The 22274-nt window shown below is 36.9% G+C and overlaps 1 long non-coding RNA gene across 1 annotated transcript in view; it reads left to right on the forward strand.

Annotated features, from left to right (window-relative positions):
• The window catches only part of LOC114901894, a 115120-nt gene that overhangs the window by 64782 nt on the left and 28064 nt on the right, over window positions 1-22274 (forward strand). Inside the window, exon 2 of the long non-coding RNA XR_003795315.1 lies at window positions 13634-13804. This is a non-coding gene — a long non-coding RNA (uncharacterized LOC114901894). The remainder of the gene's footprint in view (window positions 1-13633; window positions 13805-22274) is intronic.

Below are 22274 nucleotides of genomic sequence, written 5' to 3' on the forward strand. Positions count from 1 at the left end.
ACATGATACATACATTAACAAAATAAAGCATAAAAATGATATCTCAATAGATGCAGAAAAACATTTGACAAAATTCAACATCCATTTATGATTTTAAAAAACTCTCAACAAAGTGGGTATAGAGGGAATGTACCTCAACATTATAAAGGCCATATATGACAAATTCACAGCTAACATACTCAATGGCAAAAAGCTGATGGTTTTTCTTCTAAGATCAGGAACAAGACAAGGATATCCACCCTTACCATTTTCATTCAACATAGTATTTGTAGTTCTTGCCATGATAATCAGACAAGAAAAAGAAATAAAAGACATCCAAATTGGAAAAGAAGAAGTAAAACTGTCAGTCTTTGCAGATGATGTGATACTTTATGTAGAATACCCTAAAGACTCCACAAAAAGCCTGTTAGAACTAATAAATTACTTAAGTAAAGTCTCTAGATATAAAATCAATATATAGAAATCTGGCATTTCTATATACTAATAATAAGCAATCAGAAGAGAAAACAATTTCATTTACAGTTTCATCAAAAAGAATAGCAAACCTAGCAATGAATTTAGCCAAGGAAGTAAAAGACCTGTACACTGAAAACTATAAGACAGTGTTGAAAGAAACTGAAGAAGGTACAAAAATGGAAAGATATTATGTGCTCATAATTGGAAGAATTAGTGTTGTTAAAATGTCCATACTACCCAAAACAATCTATAGGTTCAATGCAATTCCTGTCAAAATGCCAGTGGCATATTTTACAGAACTAGAACAAACAATTCTATAATTTGTATGGAACCGCAAAAGACCTTTAAATACCAAAACAATACTGGGAAAGAAAAAAGCTAGAGGTGTCATGCTTCCTGATTTTAAATTATACTACAAAGTTATAGTAATCAAAACGGTATGGTATTGGCACAAAAACAGACACATTGATCAATGGAACAGAACTGAGAGCCCAGAAATAAACCCAAACATATATGGGCAATTAATCTATGACAAAGGAACAAAGAACATACAATGGAAAAAGGACCTTCTCTTTAACAAATGGTGTTGGGAAAACTGGAGGGCTAAATGCAAAAGAATGAACATAGACCACAGCATCTGTGTTCATCTATTTTGCAGCGTGCACAAAAATTAACTCAAAATGGATTAAAGACTTGAATGTAAGACCTGAAGCCATAAAAGTTTTGGAAGAAATCATAAGTGGTAACCTCATTCACATCAGTCTTAGTGATGTTTTTGTAGATTTGACTCCAAAGGCAAGGGAAACAAAAGCAAAAATAAACAAATGGGACTACATCAAACTAAAACCTCTGCACAGTGAAGGAAATCATCATCAAAATGAAAAGGCTACCTAAGGAATGGGAAAAGATATTTGCAAATAACATCTGATAAGGGGTTAATATCCAAAATATATAGATAACTCATACAACTCAACAACAAAAAAATGAACAACCTGATTAAAAAACATACAGAGGTTCTAAATAGACACTTTTCCAAAGAAAAGACATACAGGTGAACAAAAGGCACAAGAAAAGATGTTCAACATCACTAATTATCAGGGAAATGTAAATCAAAACCACAATGAGGTATCACCTCATAGCTGTTAGAATGGCTTACCAAAAAGACAAGGAATAACAAATGTTGGGAAGGATGTGGAGAAAAGGAAACACATACACTGTTGGTGGAACTGTAAATTGGTGCAACCACTATGGAAACCAGTGTGGAGATGCTGCAAAAAATTAAGAGTAGAACTACTGTATTTCACTTCTGGGCATTTATTCAAAGAAAACAAAAGCACTAATTTGAAAAGATATATGCACTCCTGTGTTCATTGCAGCATTATTTACAATAGCCAAGATTTGGGAACAACTTAAGTGACCATCGATGGATAAATGGATAAAGAAGATGTGGTATACATACAAAGGAATAATACTCAGCCATAAAAAGAATGAAATCTTGGTATTTGCAGCAACATGATGGCTGTGAGGGTATTATTCTAAGTGAAATAAGTCAGATGAAGAAAGAAAAATGCCTTATTTTTTTAAAACATCTTTATTGGAATATAATTGCTTTACAATGCTGTGTTAGTTTCTGCTGTATAACAAAGTGAATATGGGGATATATGTGTATGCCTTATGATTTTACTCATCCTCTTTTTAGATTCCACTCATAGTGGAATCTAAAAAGAACAACAACAAAATAAATCCAACCAACAAAGAAAATAAAACAGAAACATCTCATAGATGCAGAAAAGAGATTAGTGGTTACCAGACGGAAAGGGGGTGAGAGAGGGTGCACAAAATGGGTGAAGGGGGGTCAACTGTGTGGATGTAACTAGACGGTGATGGTGATCACACTGTAGTGTATACAGATGTTGAACTACAATGCTGTATACCTGAAACTTATATAATAAAATAATAATAATAAATAGAATCATGGCATACGATACAATAATACAGTTCAGTTCAAATCCTTGTCAACCAGAGTCCTTTCTAGTGAATAATGTGAACATGTGTCAACATATGACATCCTCTCTGATTTTTAATAGCCTCCAAATAAGAGTTTTGAGAGTGGAATTGTGATATCTGCAAGCACAGTCTTTGGCAACACAACAACTTTGACATCTAGTGGGAAATGTGCAGAGATCTCTATCTGGCACAGGGTATTCAGAATATATGGCCTCTTGTTAGATAACAAGAATGAGACACAGTTGTATGCATCTGGCCCTCCAAAATGGTCTTGAGGTCCAGAATAAAGATCTGTGAGTGATGTCTGAGATGACTCAATTGAACAGACTAGCAATTTCTTCAAATCCTCAAGGCAATATAATAGACATAGATGCACATACACTTAAAAATGATGCATGGTATGTACATGCACACAAACTCCTCTTTGGGGTAGTATATTAAAAATGTCTAAATTCCTTTGAAGCTTCATAGGCACTTCAGTTTTTAATGAGTGGAAGAATATCTTATTGACTCCTTACAAGTCATAGCATATTGACATATTTGATTCTCGTTAACTATTACTGCTGTAACTGCTTCTGGACTAAAAGCTTAGTCTTAATACAGTCTTACAGTGTGTGCTGTTTTTTCTCTATGTGCCTCTCTCCCCTATCCCCAATCCTCTTTCTGCTCTTCTCTGTGCCTGAGAATGCCAAACTCTGTAGAGTAAGTTGCCAGGGCTCCTTGCCTTTAGGGTTCCAAGTGAAGTGGGCCAATAGGAGGCACTGATAGAAGACAAGAGAGCACGAGAAGAGAGAGACTGGGCATTACTTCCCCTGGTTCCTTTCCTCTGGGTCTCCAATCTGCCAGCGGCTGCCTGACCCATAACTCATGGTGAGCAACCCCTCTTCCATGGCTACAGCTCCTACTTTTAGACTCTTAACATAATTTCTCCCCTTACCCTGCAGGTGGTGGTTTCTTACTAATATTAGCTGCTGGGTGCCCACTCCTGTATAAATATTCTGTTACTTATGTACTCTTAGCAATCCTACTTGAATGTGCCTTGTTTTTTGCTGGGCCCCTGGCTAATGTGTGAATTCTCCTTCTCTTCATTATTATATCAAACTAAAATTAGGAACTCTCAGTTTTTCTCAGATACCCACTTATAGGGACAGGGATCAAGATGCAGAGTATAGAAGAAGAGAGGACTAGTTTATCACAAGTAAATATGTTTGAGAAGAGAATCATTCTGCCCCATTCACCATGCATACCCCCTTGCCTTTCCGGCCTTCCCACATTCTCATTCTTTCTCTGATACACAGGTCTTCATGTTTTCTCTTTTCTTTAGATATTCCTCTGAAATATCTGGTGGAAGAGTGGTTTGCCTCCTCACTTCTTTTGGACAATGCCCCAAGTTATATTTTCATAGAGGCCTTCTTTGTTCATCTCAGTTAAAATCACAACTCTTGAGTCTATCCCTGCACCCTGCTTAATTTTAATCAGTGGGATTATTTCCAAGTGACATTATTTATTTATGTGTTTATACTCTGTCTCTTCTCACTAGAATATTTTTTCAATGGTGGTATTTTCAGCACCTGGCATAGTTTTTGGCATGTATTAGTAGCTCCATTTTTTTTTTTTTTTGCATGAGTGGATAATGAGAAGAAAGCACATAATAAGATCAAGTGAACATCTACATTCTTTTTATTATGGAGACATCATAAGTCCTAACTCATCTACAAGGTACTTTGAATTCCTTAAAAAGAGGAGATAAAAAAACTCAATTGCAATTAAAATTTCACCAACATACATCATGAAAGCTACTTTAATTTGTAGATGAAGTAAACTGTAGGTTTTCTCAAGCAATTTAAAAAATATTATGTCATTATATTTCTGCACATTCTTCTAGGTAAATATGAAGAACAACAACCAAAAAAAACTCACTAGCTCTACTTCAGGGCTAAATTGTACTGAGTGTAATGATATGAAGTATAGAGGGAAGGACATAAGCTAGAATCGTGATTTTGACTAACCAGTAGAATTTCCTCTTTTCTTAATAATGTAGATAATTGGTGGATTTGGGGAATTTGGAGAAGCTCATGAGCAGAAACCCAATGAAAATCATACGATAGTAAAATTGTAGCACACTATGGCTCCATCAGACAGATGTGAGTCTACTTGATTTTTAAACATTTCAGTGCAAGAGAGTCACAGTTTTCAGTATTTTTCGTTTAAGAGCTGAAGATTCTTCGTCCTCAGATGTTTTCCCTAACATTTGCCTGCATTCCCTATGACATACACTCTGCTCATTTCATCCTTTGTTTAGGAAGTGTATGTAAATGTTGGTCACTGTCCTTGGTAAAGTAATTCTGTCTAGTGAGATCTTTTATTTACCTTATTTACCTCTCCATTTATCATTCAACCAAAATAGAACCTGCTTACTTAGTGGGTGTTCAAATAATCATTTGCTGAAAGTCAAGTTCAGAGTTGTTTCTCCTACAATTCCTTTACTTTTGCTTTTTGTTTTAATGTCTCACTTTTTAACACACATATTTTTATTTCAATCTCTGAGCCACTCAAAATGCCCTGTCTTTTTTTCAAATTTGGTTGAAATCTGACAAGATTTGGGCACACTTACTATTCTCAAAAGCTTTAAACAGTGGTTCTCAAATCTAGTTGCACTTTTAGAATCACTTGGGAAACTTTTAGAAAAACAATACTGATGTCCAGACCCCAAACCCAGAGAGACCTTTTTAATTTGTCTTTAATAGTACCTGGATATCAGCATTTTTAAAAACTTTCCCGTGCAATTCTTTTGTGCATGAAGGGACTGGTACCGCTGCCTTAGAGGATTCAGGTTCATGGATTTATTTTTACATTAACTTGCAGCAAATTTATTTAATCTGAAAGGACCCCTGATAACAAGATGACCTAGTGGGCAGACAGTATTATGGATGCCTGGATGCTTGTTCACGTGTCTTGAATCTCTGTATGTCATATGGATGCAGCCTTATGTTATCATCCAACAAGGAGGATTAGCTGGGAAAAATATGAACATATTTATCTCTGTCAGAGTGGGAGGAATTATACAATTGCTGAAGTTTATCTTTGACATCTGGAGAATAGGTCACACAGTTTTAAGCCAGCTTTCCAGCAGAGGTGGAAACATCAGACAGACTGCTTATCTGACTTACCCATAATGCTTTAACATACTGTGCTTTTCCCCACTTTTTTGTTCATTTGCACCGCCAAGCATGATGAGTGACAAAGACACACTGTTAGCATTTAAATATTACAATGCATCCCTGTCTTTAACATGTGTTTTCTTTCCATCCATCTCTCTTTCTTTTTCTCCATTCTACCTCATTTTATATCTTTCCCTCCTCCACTTTAAGGAGCTTTTATGATAATAAGGGTTATTTTTAAATAATAAGTTTTAATAAGCAAGTGACACTGTGATGAATTCCTCCATATGATGTATGTAGTGGCACATTGCCTTACTCAAATGATTAATTAAAATTTATCATAAAAGAATGCTGATTTACTGAGACCTCTTTAATACCTCTGAATCCTCTGTTATGAGGGAAAATCACAATGATGTGCAGCAGCAAAGACATTAGTCTTTGAGTGAGGAATCCTTTGAGTTATGGACAGCTACAAGCTTCTCTGAAATTTGGTGCTTTTAAAGCAAGCAACCGAATGTCCTTTGGGGACCCCCTGACAGATTTCATAGGATTTGTTTCCTTTTTCTTTTGGGAAATATAGCAAATACATCTAAGGGAATTGGGTAGACATAAAAATGTATCATTCTAATTATGTCTATATGGATGGAAGATTTATTCTAGTTCTTTGAAATTTTGAGTATATTTCTGGTGTTATATAACAATTACATGACACTGTATGAAATGGTACTGCCTTATCATGGATCCCAGGAGACAAAAGAAATATTGCTGAGGACAGGATTTCAGGCCCAGCAGATCTCATCTTTACCTATCATCAACCCCATTGTTCTAACCAGTTGACTAGAATCCAGCCATTAACATTATCCAGGAATAAAAACCACAAAGTGATTGCTGTAAAAAAAAAAAATGGAAAAAGAAGGAATGGAAAAGTAAATATAAAGAGATGTAAACTATTGAGAGCAAGGATTAAACTTAATTCTTATGTCAGGTATTTTAAATATAAGTCAATAGAAGGGGGCATGATCCTAGTATTATTAATTTATACAGAGGAGAGAAGGCTAGAACTTCATAACCTTTAGGGTGTGCTTCCTAGGTGAGACAAAAAAGTTACAGTAGGGCTTCCCTGGTGGCACAGTGGTTGAGAGTCCGCCTGCCGATGCAGGGGACACGGGTTCGTGCCCCAGTCCGGGAAGATCCCACATGCCGTGGAGCGGTTGGGCCCGTGAGCCACGGCCGCTGAGCCTGCCCGACGGAGCCTCTGCTCCGCAACAGGAGAGGCCACAACAGTGAGAGGCCCGCGTACCGCAAAAAAAAAAAAAAAAAGTTACAGTAAATTCAGGGTGCAAAATCAGTTTTACTGATTATTAGGCAAGTCAGTCCAAAGGGATGATCTAGTGTTCTATTTATTAAAGATATACCCTGAAGAAATGACACAGAGATGGAGGATAATCAAGGGCTCCTCTGTTTTGGATACATAACATCATAATCATCATCAAGCATTAATTGATGTTTGGGTGCAGTGGTAATCACTGGTGTTCTGAACGGTAATGAAGAGGTGTTAGACATATTGGAATAACAATGTGAACAGAAGGTTGAAATCTTATTTTCCAAAAGAAGAAACAAATATTCAAAAAAGTATAAAGGATGGTGCTGTAAGGTTGCAGAATTCTACGTAGTATCCCTGGATTTATAGATGAAGCCAGGACATACTTGGATCAGAATTAAACATAATGACTAAGCCTCTAAACAGAACTACCTCTGCCTCCCATGCCCAAAGCACCTCTTGGTTCACATTTACAAGAAGGAAGACATAATACACTTTTATTTTTTTTTTGGCGGTACGCGGGCCTCTCACTGTTGTGGCCTCTCCCGCTGCGGAGCACAGGCTCCAGACGCGCAGGCTCAGCGGCCATGGCTCACTGGCCCAGCCGCTCCGCGGCATGTGGGATCTTCCCATACCGGGGCACGAACCCGTGTCCCCTGCATTGGCAGGCGGACTCTCAACCACTGCGCCACCAGGGAAGCCCTAATACACATTTTGAAGTAGATGAGGTCATGGGAAAGTATTTTAATTTTTCATTTTCACATACTTGTGATTTGGAAAAAGAGGGACTCATGCTTTTGCTGGAGTACAAGAGGAATTGAAGGAGGAGCAAAGGAGTATCTGGATCTCTTTTTCACTTGAAAAACCTGTAAAGTAAATGTCTTTGAAAGTATAAGTAAATATCCCTAGAAACAGAAACATAATCCTAAGGATAATAACTAATATTTATTGAATGCTTTTTATGTGCAAGGTGCTGTTGTTCTAGGCACTTGGCATAAATTAACTGATTTAATCCCCATTGCAGTCCTATGTGGTAGATATGTACTATTATTATCACCATTGTGCAGAAGAACTAAACCAGAGAGGTTAAGTAGCTAGACCAGGGTCACAGAGCTGATAAATGGCAGAGCTGTCATTGGCACCTGAGAATTTTGGGTTCAGATTCTGTGTACAAAAACCATTATACTAGAGTACCTGGATATATTAGGGTGATTTTTTAAAATCATCCTTGCCCCTGGCTAAGATTTTATCACAACCTTATAAGTTAGTTACTTTTTATTACGTGAATTTCATATAATTAAATGTTCAATGACTACAGTGAAAAGCTGAGCCTGTGTCAAAAAAACAATGAGATGATCATCAGCCATTAGAGGGCACATTTGTATATGGTTCTGAAAGCCTTTGGAGGGAGGGGGCAGGGTGGAGGAGAGGAGGACTAAGGGCACACAGCCTACCTGAATTTTCTTGGACTGTAATACCAGGTTGAGCCATAGAGAGTGTCAGGCAGACTACAGCTTCACAAATCAATGATAAAATTTCCTGGAGAAAAGAAGTTTGATGTGTACCTATGGGGAAAGACTTTATTTTTCAAGCTATCTGAGGCAGCAGGGCCCTCAGGCTATATAGGTTGGTTCAAGGACCAACACAGGACTGAATAAATGGGGCCATAAATGGCTGCTTCTGGTATGTTTTCTCACTATATTACAATGACATTTATTCCAGGCTGTGCTCTGATCCAAGAGATCAGGGTAGTAGCTCTCATTCTCAGGATCATTATGAAACAAACCATTGTATCTATCATATATATACAGAGATGCTAAAGGGTGAATTCCTGGTGTACATCTCTTCAATATAACTAGTCAGTGCTCTCAAATAGTTGGTGGGGAAGCTGCTGTAATTTGTCCAGAATAACAGCATCTAAAACCCTTTAGAGAGGAGGTAATACAGTTCCCCTTATCTCATAAGTTTCAGAAGTCAAAAGTTCTCTCTAGTGTTCAACCAATAACCCTTTGTATAACAAATGTTTTGTAATGCTCCTTTTTAATCTCAAGATTAAATTGTAGATACTATATCCTATGTGTAATATTAAAAAACCAATATAATGATCTGTTTTTATTATAAAAGAAAAACAAATGAAATAAATTTAAGTGAAATAATATGCATTGTAATATGAAAATAGTCATGACTACACAAGAAAATAAAATGAAGTTGTGGGATGCTTGCATCTGTACATGGAATTCCAGACATGTGACTGTTCCAAATACAGGTTGATGCAGGTGTGTTGAACTGGTTATATTGGTGACTCAAAAGTCACAAGTGACATTGCTGTCAGGGATATGATTTTGTGAAATTATGAACAATTCTTTGTTAAAGACCAGATAAAGCAAAATAAAATATTTCCACAATTTGCTTAATACTGGCATTCCTGGAAAAATCTCTATAGGGAAAACCATGTAAAATACACTGTGCTTACTGTAAAATTTACTTAGATTCTAGGCTCAGATTATAAACAGATTTTTGTCTATGTAAATGACCAGCAGGACATTTGAAAGTCATGTGGGACGTAGAACAATTCTTGGTTGGTGTACTGTAGAACACACAGCATTTTTGTCTCTCTCTCATGAAAAACAAGTGGTGCCCAGTCTTGTTATGACAACCCAAAATAGCCCATGCTTAAAAAAATTTCCCCTGTAGGGTAATGCCACCACCCTGAGAAACATTCGTCTGGCTCACACTTGCTTCAATAGAATTTAAGTCTTTTTTTTTTTTTAGTGGAAATAACGTAGTTATTCATCTACTCTCATGTACCAATGACTGCAGGCTGTAGGTACTGCACACAAACGTTATCGTTAAGGTCTTCTTTAACCTTATGAAATGCCAAGGAAGAAAAACAAAAATCTCTTTGTAAAACTGAAGTTGCTTTAAGAATGATTCAGTCATGGCAGGAGTGAAATTCATTTCTTAAAAAGAAAGTGTTCTTCAGTAAAAGTAAATTCCAGAAGGGGAAAAAAAAAGCCACAGATACCATCATGGTCATTTTGAAGGGCAAAGAAATCTAAACTATGGATTTTATCCAAAACAGAAGCACAAATGCAAAGCAGTTTTTCAGAGGGTCAGCGGCTCTTACACAAGATTATACAGTCAAGTCCAGATAGCATGAATCCAGCCACAAAAATCAATGTTACATATGTCCTGTCATAATGACCCACACATAAATCTCTTAAGTGCCAGACATATTGATAAATCCACCAAGCGCTAATGTTATCTGACTCTTTCACAGATAAGATGCCACATTTTTTGTGGTATCATATATTATCTTAGACAGGAATAAATTCCTAAAGGAAAAGAGGATAAGAAAATGAAGATAAAGTATATGCTATTAAATATGTTGATATTTCTTTTTTCTGCATTGTTTGAAAAAGCACAAACTTAGCAACCTTGCATTTTGTCAAAGTAGTTCTAAAGCTTACTTTATCCATGAAAACAAAATAGAGAATATGTATGGGAAATTCAGAAACCCATATGTTCCAATGACTGCATTGATAGACTATCAGGACAATGCCCAAATGGATAAGGACTTGGTCAGACACAAACAGGACAGATTTTCGTGCTTTTATCTTGGCAAACATTGCTATTATTAAGAACTGTGTGAGGGCTTCCCTGGTGGCGCAGTGGTTGAGAGTCCGCCTGCCGATTCAGGGGTCACGGGTCCAGCCACTCCGCGGCGTGTGGGATCTTCCCAGACCGGGGCACGAACCCGTGTCCCCTTCTGGGAAGATCCCACACGCCGCGGAGTGGCTGGACCCGTGAGCCATGGCCGCTGAGCCTGCGCGTCTGGAGCCTGTGCTCCGCAACGGGAGAGGCCACAACAGTGAGAGGCCCTCGTACTGCAAAAAAAAAAAAAAAAGAACTCTGTGAGTAAGATTTCTGAAAGGTTTAAGATGCAGATAGATGCTCCCCCAATATGTCATATATTGACATAGAGTAACCATATATATTTAGTTTACTAAATGTAGTATGTCTTCAAATACATAAAACTTGTATTATTTTTGTATTCAACACAGTAACAAGAATTCAAAAAAGTGAACCTCTTGCACAACAATTAGAATATACCTACCACTACTGAACTGTTAATAAAATGTAATTAAGATTTTAAAAAGTGAACCTCGGCAGTCAGAACTCTGCACTTCTTAATAATTATTAGCCTTGTGTGGTACTCTATAATCATTGCAAAGGATACTGTCCCTGTGAGTACTGGGAAGTGATTTCTTTTGTTCACAGATATATCTGCAGAGTCTAGAACTTGCCTCTCACAACAGGAGTTCACAATACTTGTTGAATTTATTATTAAATATTAGTTGCTCGCAAGAGCCCCAGTGTCTTTAAGTGTATAATGCAATCAGTAATAAAATATACTTATTGTTGGGATCAAGTCAGATAATGTATGTGGAAGTAGCTTACCAACTGTATCTGAATTATTATTACTGTTACATGATGTTATTTTGATAACATGATTTACCTTTTAAAATAAACCCCCAGGTGTTAATCCATAAATGAGTAAAAGCCAAGAGTACTTGACTTCTCAGTAATACAACACATATCCTGAAACAGTCTCTTCTTTTAATTTGCATGATGTCTGGTGTCCCAGATTTCACTGGCCACTTCTTCTCAGTCTCTTACTTACTTTTACTTTTTGCCCTGGAACTTGGGCTTGGATCCCCTTCTCTTCTCTCTTTACCCTTTCTCTTCTGGTGATACTGCTTATTACTATCACTTTATTCATCATTTACAGACTGAGGACCCCTCAATTATGCCCATTTCAAATGTATCCTCATATACCTATTTAACTGCCCACCTGACATTTCAAAAAGAATATCTCACAGGCATCTCAAAATCTCTGTGACTACAGCTGAATTCCTCTCTATCCCACCCCACCTTGCTTTAAATTTCATTCTACTTTCAAACTTCCTCAACTCAGTAGATGTCAGTAGTATCCACTTAGTTGCTTAAGCCAGAAACCTGGGCGTCATCCTTAATTTACTTTTCTTAATCCTCTGCATTGCCCCAGCCAATCTAGCAACAGATTCTTTGAGTCTAGATTTGAAATCTACCTCAGGTCTCTATTTCTCTATCTTTCTCTCTAGTACAATATGCTCTCTCTTCTTCCTTGGAGGGCAGCAAGTGTCCAAGTGGACTTCCTTTTTTCACAGTCTATTTATTTGCCAAGAGGAACAATTTAAACTTTAAATCATTTTTGTCCCCCATTATGCTCTCCCATTGTACATAGGATCTAATTCAAATTCCTTGATACTTCTTATATGGTTCTGATGATCTGACTGCAATCTATCTTTTATAAACTTATTTCATGTCTCTCTTCTCTTCCATCCTCTGTTCTAGCTACTGTGGCATACACTCTGATCTTTGAACAAACTGACCTTTTTGTTTGTTTGTTTTAGGACCTTTATACATGCTTTTGCGTCTCCCTAACACCTCTTTAAATGGCTGGATCTTTCTCACACTTTAGCCCTCAGCACACGTGTCTCTCCTAAGAAAAGCACCTCTTAACTCTTTGTCTAAATTAGTCCCTCTCCTTGTTGTTCTTCATCACTGTACACTATGTTTTCTCCATAAGATCAACTGTGATTTGGAATGATGTATTTGTTTGTTTACTTACACAGTACTGTCCCTCCCTAACAGTAGCCTAGTTCCTTGAGGGCAGAAACGTGTCTAATTTTGCTATTACTTTCCTGGTACATCATGTCAGTCTTCTCCACAAACCTGAAAACTCTAGGACAGAAACTGTGTCTGATTTTGACCACTTGGCACCTAGCACAGGGCCTGTGTTTCCTTGTTGGATTTTTTTTTTTTTTTTTTACTGAAAAGTAACTTTAGATTATATAGAAGGAAATTCTTATCAGATCAACAACCTTAGATTAAAAGTAGCAGATTCAAACCTGATCATCTGACATGTGTAATTGCACTATATTTTTCTATTTACCTAAGAATGGGTCATTTCATTTGGTGTTCATTATCTTAAATCTTCATAAAATGATATTTTTAAAAATTATGCTTAAAATCCTTAAATATAAGAAACTTTCCATAAATAATTCTGACAACTGCCTGATTTCATAAAACCATAGTGTGGAAAACCTTTGCTGAACAATGACTGTCATTCAAAACTAAAAAGTTGTATGACTTTGATAGTTACGCTTACTTGTAATGCCTATAAAGAAAATATGAACTATTATGCTTAATCTCTATGAGTTTTGTTCTGAATTATAGAGCAGTTTTGGAGAGCAGTCTCCCTTCATGAAAAGAAAAAGAAGGTGGATATTTTATTTACCCCTCAAGTTTTATTTATCATGGAGATGGTAGCACCGTAGATTCAAATACTGTGTACTGACTGTATTTCAGAACTTGATAACTTTAAAAATGGAGTTTGTCAAGCTTATGTTCAAGTGTTCAGTGGAGGATTAAATGCCACATTGTTGACCTAAGGTCTCGTGAAAAATGCTACCCCTTAAATTCCAAAGGACTTAGAGTTGTAATTTGCAATTCAGCTTCAGCTATGCGTTTTGCTTTATTCTAAAGAGATAAAGCCTCAAAGCTTCCTTTGCCATAAATGTCCACTGACTTCATTACAATGTCATTGTTTTAAATCCATGCTTTGTGAATTACTGTATTATAGGTAAGATCATGTTACAACATGACAACAACAAAAGTCTGTAGCATTTCTGCTCACTGAACTCTGCTAAATGATGAACTGTGAAGGGATCCTTGAAGAATTGGTGACAATTTGCATAGGTGACAGAAGAGGAAAGAAAGAACCTTGGAGGTGGCAATGAGGATATGTTTACAGGTCAGTGCAAATACTGATCCACGTTGCTCAGAGGGAATATGTGGGAAAGAAAAAGAAATAAGACTGGCTGGGTAGGGAGACCAGTGAGGACTTTGAAAAGCAGGCAGAATTATTCAAACTTGATCCAGTGGGAGATAGGGAGCCACTGAAAGTTATTAAGCAAATAAGAAAGTGCTCCAAAATCATCTAGAATCCTATTTGTGTTATACATGGTACCAGATTTTGCTTTGAAAGAGGTCAGAGTTACAGACAAACAGAATTGCGATGCAATGCTTACAAAAGATGTATCTTTATCTGTATCTATAGAGTGAGAAGGAGAGAGAGACCTTATTAACACGTAGTAGATCCTCAATGCATGTTAGCTTCTAGCCCTCTTCTCTAAGGCTTAGCATCTTTGGACTAGTTAATTCTGCTCCAGCAACATTGTCATTTTCTCTAAAGTATGACAGCTATAACACAATACTTGCCATTTGTGTATCTCACAAAAGCTTTTAGTAAGAGAGCATCCAAACATGCATATGATTATCAAATTTCTGGAGACATATTGCCAAGAGAGATGTATTTTGTACAGGTCTTAACTTTCTGCCAACAGATGACTGGTAATTCTGTACTCATCACACTTTAAGAAAAATGTTGAATAATTGATGCAATTCAAGCATAATTTGGAGTTAGTTAGATATCCAGTTAAGGTTCAGGTATACTTGGGAATCATTAAGGCAAATGAAATTTTCGGTAGTAAATAGCAATCTACCTAGACTCTGTTCCAAGTCTAGTGTTTAGGATTCTCACCCTGGAACGATCCTGAAAGTATAATCCAATGTGCAAAAATCAGAGGTTTTACGAATCATATCCATCCAGATAGGCTTTAAAACTCTCAAATCTGTTTCCAGCCTGCCTAGAGATGACAGTGCAGTCTTGAATACAGTACTGTTTCCTGGGAAGATAGTGACCCAGTTGAGACTTAGAGGTCCAGTGTGGACAGGTAAAGGCTCTTTAAGAGTGACAGAATTGCCACCAGGGTGATGGTGACTAAGCAAACACAAGCCATCTCACCCTAGGATCGATCCCACTGCTCTCTTGAATGTCTCTCTCAACTATTTCAAGTTGTTGTTTTCTTTCTGTTACAGTACATCTGAGGAATAAGATGGCCTGCTCTGCTCAGGAGCATCTGTTCATTGCAGTCATTCACACTCAGCCTGGGGAACAGGGGTTGTCAAGGCAGGTCTCCCTAGAGAAGGTGGAATAAGAGAAATGTTTCTGAGTCCACCTGCCAGCTCTCTCGCCTTTTATGAGTATCAGCCACAAGGCCTGGCTCTAATATTGCCAATATGTGTGAGGCCCAACTTCTCTCTCCAAAATCTGAGGGTGTTTGACTTCTGGTTGTCGGCTTTCACTTGGGTTTCCCCCTGCTGACATCTATGGGATGACTTCAGCCTCTGGCCTGTTCTGACAGCGAACTTAACCCTCTTGTTGTAGAAATGCTGCTTTCTCAACTTGCCAACATTATTACTGACATAGACAACCACTGCTATGTGTAAAATGGCTTAGTAGCGACAGCACTAAATAAAACTGCACCATAAACCGTGCTGTGGCTTTGGCTAATACCCAGTGGCATGTGTATATTCTCAAATTACCAATCTAATCTAGAAATACTAATTGGCCAACTACTTTATGCCATCAGTGCTGGTTACTCCATGGTGTACCAGTATGCCTTCTGGCTCTTCAAAGGTCATTGACAGTATTTAAGAACTGAAAAAAAAATCATTGATTCCAAAATATTAAAAAGAAAATAGCCCAGAAAAATTAAAAATAATAAATGGGTTTTTTTTTACATCTTTATTGGAGTATAATTGCTTTACAATGGTGTGTTAGTTTCTGCTTTATAACAAAGTGAGTCAGTTATACATATACATATGTTCCCATATCTCTTCCCTCTTGCATCTCCCTCCCTCCCACCCTCCCTATCCCACCCCTCTAGGTGGTCACAAAGCACCGAGCTGACCTCCCTGTGCTATGCAGCTGCTTCCCACTAGCTGTCTATTTTACGTTTGGTATTGTATATATGTCCATGCCACTCTCTCACTTTGTCACAGCTTACCCTTCCCCCTCCCCATTTCCTCAAGTCCATTCTCTAGTAGGTCTGTGTCTTTATTCCCATCTTACCCCTAGGTTCTTCATGACCTTTTTTTTTTTTTTCTCTTAGATTCCATATATATGTGTTAGCATATGGCATTTGTTTTTCTATTTCTGACTTTTCTCTGCATGACAGACTCTAAGTCCATCCACCTCACTACAAATAACTCAATTTCATTTCTTTTTATGGCTGAGTAATATTCCATTGTATATATGTGCCACATCTTCTTTATCCATTCATCTGATGATGGACACTTAGGTTGTTTCCATCTCCGGGCTATTGTAAATAGAGCTGCAATGAACATTTTGGTACATGACTCTTTTTGAATTATGTTTTTCTCAGGATATATGCCCAGTAGTGGGATTGCTGGGTCATATGGTAGTTCTATTTGTAGTTTTTTAAGGAACCTCCATACTGTTCTCCATAGTGGCTGTACCAATTCACACTCCCACCAGCAGTGCAAGAGTGTTCCCTTTTCTCCACACCCTCTCCAGCATTTATTGTTTCTAGATAAATGTTTAAATGTCTACCAAAATTAACATTGTTCCAACCTCATTAATTGTTAAGGTTCATTTCCATTAAAATTTCATGACCATTGAAAACAATTTGTTATTTAGATTATTTCACTTTGCAAGAATTCCTGGGTGTGCATTATGACACTGTGGAGAATTTAGCACCAATCATAAAGTATTTGACTTATAGCCAAATTCCAAAAATAGAATTATAAATATCTTTAAAATTTTATAGTGAAAATAATCATTTTAATGAGCCATAATGTGGCTCTTAAAATTTAACATGTTTCAAATGATGTGAGGTGGTGCTTCTAAAAAGTGTCTAAGTCCTACAGTGGCCCTAAGGCAGCTCTGCTTGTGCATAATGTTAAGAAACACAAGGGTGAGCAAAACTGTACCTGCCTTCAGGGAACTCACAGTTAAGTGAGTAGTCACAGGCACTGAAACAAACACATAAAATACAAGGTGATGTGTTAAGATACATAATCTGGCCAGGCAAAAATGAGTGTTATTAAAACATGATTCTGTAAAAGGTACTGCTTACTCATTCTGCTCATGCTGGACTCCAGAATTTCCGGGGTCTCTTTTGAGGCTGTCTCTGTATGTGGTTATCTAACATGGAATTTTATGGAGATCAAGAGAAGATTCCTTGAGAATTGTGGATCCCATACTTCAGAATGAAACAATGCATATGTTATTATACCTTAACATGAACATAAATTCAAATACCTGTAAAATATATATTGTGTACTCAGATACAAATTTCCCATTTTCCTCCCTGAGGGACTAATTTTGACTAAGAGCTTAGGGGAGAGCCTTCCCTCCCCACCCTCATGCATACTAAGGTTCTCTTTCCCAAGTTTTATTCATATTTTTCTGTGTTCCACATTCTTGCCCCACAGTGTTCTGTCCTGAAAATGTCACTTCTTTGTGTCAGGGTCTTCATTTCTATCTAAATATATTTTAAAGTATCTGTTATATTTCTCTAGGTTTGCTTCAATAATAATAAAGTAACAAACCATGTCTTATTGAATAGTTACCATATGTGGCCCTGTGCTAAACATACACATTTCAAATAGTTCTGACATCTTCTCAAGGTGAATATTATTATATCCTTTTTACAGATGAAGAAAAATAGTCTCAGATTTTATGTAACTTCTCATGGACATGTAGAAATATCTCAACCAAGATTCAGCTCCCTGATGTTAACTCCCACCATCTTTTCACTACAGGATACTTCTTTCCAAATCTTTATCACTTGTTTCTTATGGGATTGGCTTTTCAATATATTATATAGGGTGCCAGCTCCGTATGGAAACTTCCAGTAACTATGATGTATGATAAGTCACCTTCCACTCAGTGGCTCTGCCTGCTGCATTTTGGCCATGATGAGAGTTCTTTCTGTGCATGAATTTCTTTTACGCTTTTAATACAGGGAGAGTTAAATAGATTTCCTCTGGACAGGAATCATTGTTTACTTGCTGGAGTCTCAACTGGAGACAAATATTCTCCCACTGCAAAGTGTCAGGGCACTTCCTGCTTAATGCCATTAAATTATTTCTCATAACTGCAATCATAAGTCCTATTGTTCAGTAGTATCCTTTCTGATACTAAATATACTACTGAATAATAGAGATAAGCCCAGAATGCTGTGGGCACAAAAGGAAGAGACACGGATCCATGTAGTTCCTTTGTTGCAGGGTCCTTACTACTATTTACACATTATTCTAATTATTTGCTAATGTAATTGCTCAAAGTTTGTTTTAGTTGGCAAGTCTTTATCAATTGATTTCTACAGCAGTCTGTTCCCTTTAATGCACTTTGCAAAATGCCTGCTTCTATTTACTTAGTATTGAGGGGGGAATGGCTCCTTTCTAATCTGCATGCTCTGTCCTATGTCTGTTTTTCCTCTTTCTGTATAATCAGCAGTCTGTTTTCTATTTACTGCAGCAGTTGAAAGGATTATAATTTGTTCCCTTTAGTGGGAAGAGAAGCTTGCTGATTGGGATCATAGTTGAATATAAATCTTTTACAGGGCAGAAATGTGTTCAACATGTTTAGTGATTAAACGTTCCTTAGAGGGTGGTCTGGTTTATCCATTTTGTATTCAAAATCATGTGCATTATACAAAATTAGTTGATTATTAGGAAAACAATTAGTGTCCTACTTCCTACAATAGGTCAGAAAGAAAAAAAACAATTTGGTAATTTCAATAAAATCAGAAAAAATCTAGAAAAAATTTACACTCATTTATTTTTAACTATCTTTTTGAACTCACATATAAAATTTCACTAACATATGTTGTTTCTGTAACAATATTCATCTCAAAGCAATGGCGGACTTCATTTTTAATAATATCCAATTAAAATCATGTGGAAAACAAAAATGCCTATTATTATCATTGTTATCTAATTGTTCTGAAAGCACTAATCAAAGCCATAAGGTATGAAACTGAAATAAGAGGTATAATTATTAGAAAGGAAATGCAAAATTATCCTCATTTGCAGATGGTATAATTATATACTAAGAAAAAAGAAGAATGAACTGAAAAACTATAAGAATTAATAGGAAACTAAAATAAATGTACTGATGCAAGAAGAATACACAGCCCCCTCATCCCATAAATGACCCACCAAGACAGGCTTTTTACTACTACTACTATTATTATTATTGTTATTATTATTAAAGGTGAACTCTCAGGGATTCCCTCGAAGTGATGCCCCTGCTTTTGATGAATATGATGAAGGTGGATCATGTCCTGAGCATCAAGGCACAGGCACAAGCTCAAATTCTGAGGCCCTTCATCAAAGTTGTCACCATCATCCTAAAACTTGGCAATCTGACAGATTGAAAGCATGTTTTAAAGTAAAGATCTTGACACCACATTGGTACAGAAGAGGGTTTGATGCATCTGTGATGTTACATCCTTCCAGTTAGGATCCCAGTGAGCAAAGTAAACACATATTTAGGGTCCAGTCTGTGTCTGCTCCCACTGACACTTCTGATAGCAATAGAAGCAACATGACCAGAGCCAAAACCAGAAGACATGGATCCAAAACTTAGGTGTGTTTGAATGGTTAGCAGAAAATAATAAATTACATGTTGCAGAAATAAAAGAAATGCACAACTGCATTAAAGACAGAAACACCACAATGTCTAAATCTCTGATTTCCCCAACTTGGGAGGACACTGATGTTAAGAGATGGGTGAAGGTAGGAAGTTGCAGGTGAAGTTCAGAGGCTACAAGAGGAGAGCAAACAATTAAAAGATGACCTTCCATATTAGTCAGCTCAGGCAGCTGTAACAAAATGCAACAGAGTGGGCAGCTTAAACAACAGACCATTATTTTCGAAAAGTTGTAGAGCTAGAAGTCCATGATCATGGTGCCAGCAAATTTGGTTTCTGGTGAAGGCTGTCTTCCTGGCTTGTGGATGGCTACTTTCTTGATGTGTGCTCACATGGCCTTTCCTTTGTGGTTGTGTGTAGAGAGAGAATCTCTGGTGTCTCTTCCTCTGCTTATGAGGACACCAATCCTATAAGGGCCCTACCCACGTAACCTCATTTAACCTTAATTATCTCTCTAAAGACCTATCTCCAAACACAGTTGCACTGGGGGTGAGGTATTCAATATATGAATTTGGTATGGGGGGGACACAGTTCAAGTCCATAATAGCTTCACATGAGGAAAACAGTGCAGAGCAATAACTCAGCTTCTGCTTTAGTCACAGCTCCTTGCTCTGACGGTTTCTTTCTTTACTACTGGTGTATTATAAAGAAAATCACCTTGTAGAGGTAGCATGCATAGAATGGAATACTGGATTAAGGAATCTACTATATCTTGAGGTTTAAATTTATCTTAGCCATATTTAAAAAGACATTAATGATTGATGATATCTCACAGGTCTTGCCTTAAAAATTACCCCTCCCTGTGCACAAATACACACACACACACACACCATAATCCTTTAGACAGTTTAAAATGTGCAGTAAATTATTTGGTCAGCGGGAGGTGAATGTTCTTTATTAAATAACAAAGGGAACTGTAAATAATACCACAATGGAATATTGTAAAGGTAATTTTAACCATTTGTAGACCTTGGTACATGTTGCTGGATTACCAAGGCATTCTTACTTTTATTGGTGATGCTGACCTTGGGAACTGGAGTCCATCATGATATCCCCATCACAATGTGATCACGTCCATAAAGGAATCCACCACACTGTTCATTAACTTCAGAGGTTTCTTTCCCATGTCTTCGATTTTTCCAAGCCATCAGTTTCATGGGACCAATGAACAGACTTTGAAGTCAAAAATAATTGTATTGTGGCAATGTGAGATGTGAGATGTGCAAGTCATGAATGAAATGCATATAGTGCCTAATTTACCCAGTACACTGAAATCAGTCGCTACTTTGTTCTCTTAAAGGGGACCAAACTATCAATAATTTACTGTTGGTTCACTTAGTGAAATTGAACTGTGATTCAGAGATGTTTAATGCATGTTTAATTTATTTAATGTATTTCATCTCACATTTTCTTATAGTCACGGATTATAATAAATGCTGTGCCCTAAACTCCTGTGTCCTAATGAATGTAAGTGGGTTAAGCTGAGCATTGCCAGCTGAGAGCTCTGCTGGCCCCTTATCTCTACATTATTGTGGGAGGTGTGACTTATTTAAATGTTCAAAAACAGCTGTAAGGAAATGTTTTTCTGTGTAAATAAATAACGTATCATAGGCAGGGACATTTTCAGTAGCAACAGTCAACTCTGGATTTTCCTTTTAATGGAAAAGAAACAGTAAAAGGCTGATCCTAACAAGCAGCACATATTATTTTTCCACAAATCCTCACCACCACTCATACTTCTAGCATACTTATCCTCCAGTTCTGATCTTTCTCAGATGGGCTTTAATTTTGAATCAGGAAGCATGAATCAGGCTGCAGAATGGTTAGGAGAGAGGGTAACCAGCTTTGGGTGGTAGAAGAAAGGAAGAGGAATCTGAGAAGCAGTAATTGAAAATTTGGCTATGAATTTTTTTATGCTGTAAGACTAAAGCAATTCTGTTTAATTATGTAGCATCTTAAGATAGAGAAAAATGAAAATAAAGCTCCAAAATTGAGTTCTTCCATTTTGAAACATTTGCTAAATGGGAGTGGTTATTATTGTTATTACTTTGTCATTATTATTATTTGTCGTCAGAAACTTGATTTTAGAATAGGCCTTTCAGTGAGAAAGAGATATATTACTTAATGAATTAACTGCATTTTCTTTGATTGACTTCAGCTGAGGGTATGAAAATAACACTACTGAAAAATCTTTTTAATTTTATTTTACTATTTTTTATTGAAGTACAGTTGATTTACAATATTATATTAGTTTCAGGTGTACAGCTGAAACTATTGTGATTATATGTTTCTATAGATTTTACTCTATTTAAAGTTATTATAAAATATTGGCTATATCCCTGTGCTGTACAATATATCCTTGTAGCTTATTTATTTTATACATAGTAGGTTGTATTGCTTAATCCACTACCCTTATCTTGCCCGTCCCCCTCCCTCTCCCCACTGGTAACCACTAGTTTGTTCTCTATACATGTGAGTCTGTTTCTGTTTTGTTATATACAATCTTTGGTTTAATTTTTTTAGATTTCACGTATAAGTGTTAACATACAGTGTTTCTTTCCCTGTTGACTTATTTCATTAAGTATAATACCCTCCAGGTCCATCCATGTTGTCACAACTGCAAAATTTCATTAATTTTATGTCTGAGTAGTATTTCATTGTGTATATATATCACATGTTCTTTATCCATTCATCTGCT

Source organism: Monodon monoceros, unplaced genomic scaffold, assembly GCF_005190385.1.
Source record: "Monodon monoceros isolate NGI ecotype Baffin Bay Population unplaced genomic scaffold, NGI_Narwhal_1 Super_Scaffold_2, whole genome shotgun sequence".
Taxonomy (NCBI): domain Eukaryota; kingdom Metazoa; phylum Chordata; class Mammalia; order Artiodactyla; family Monodontidae; genus Monodon; species Monodon monoceros.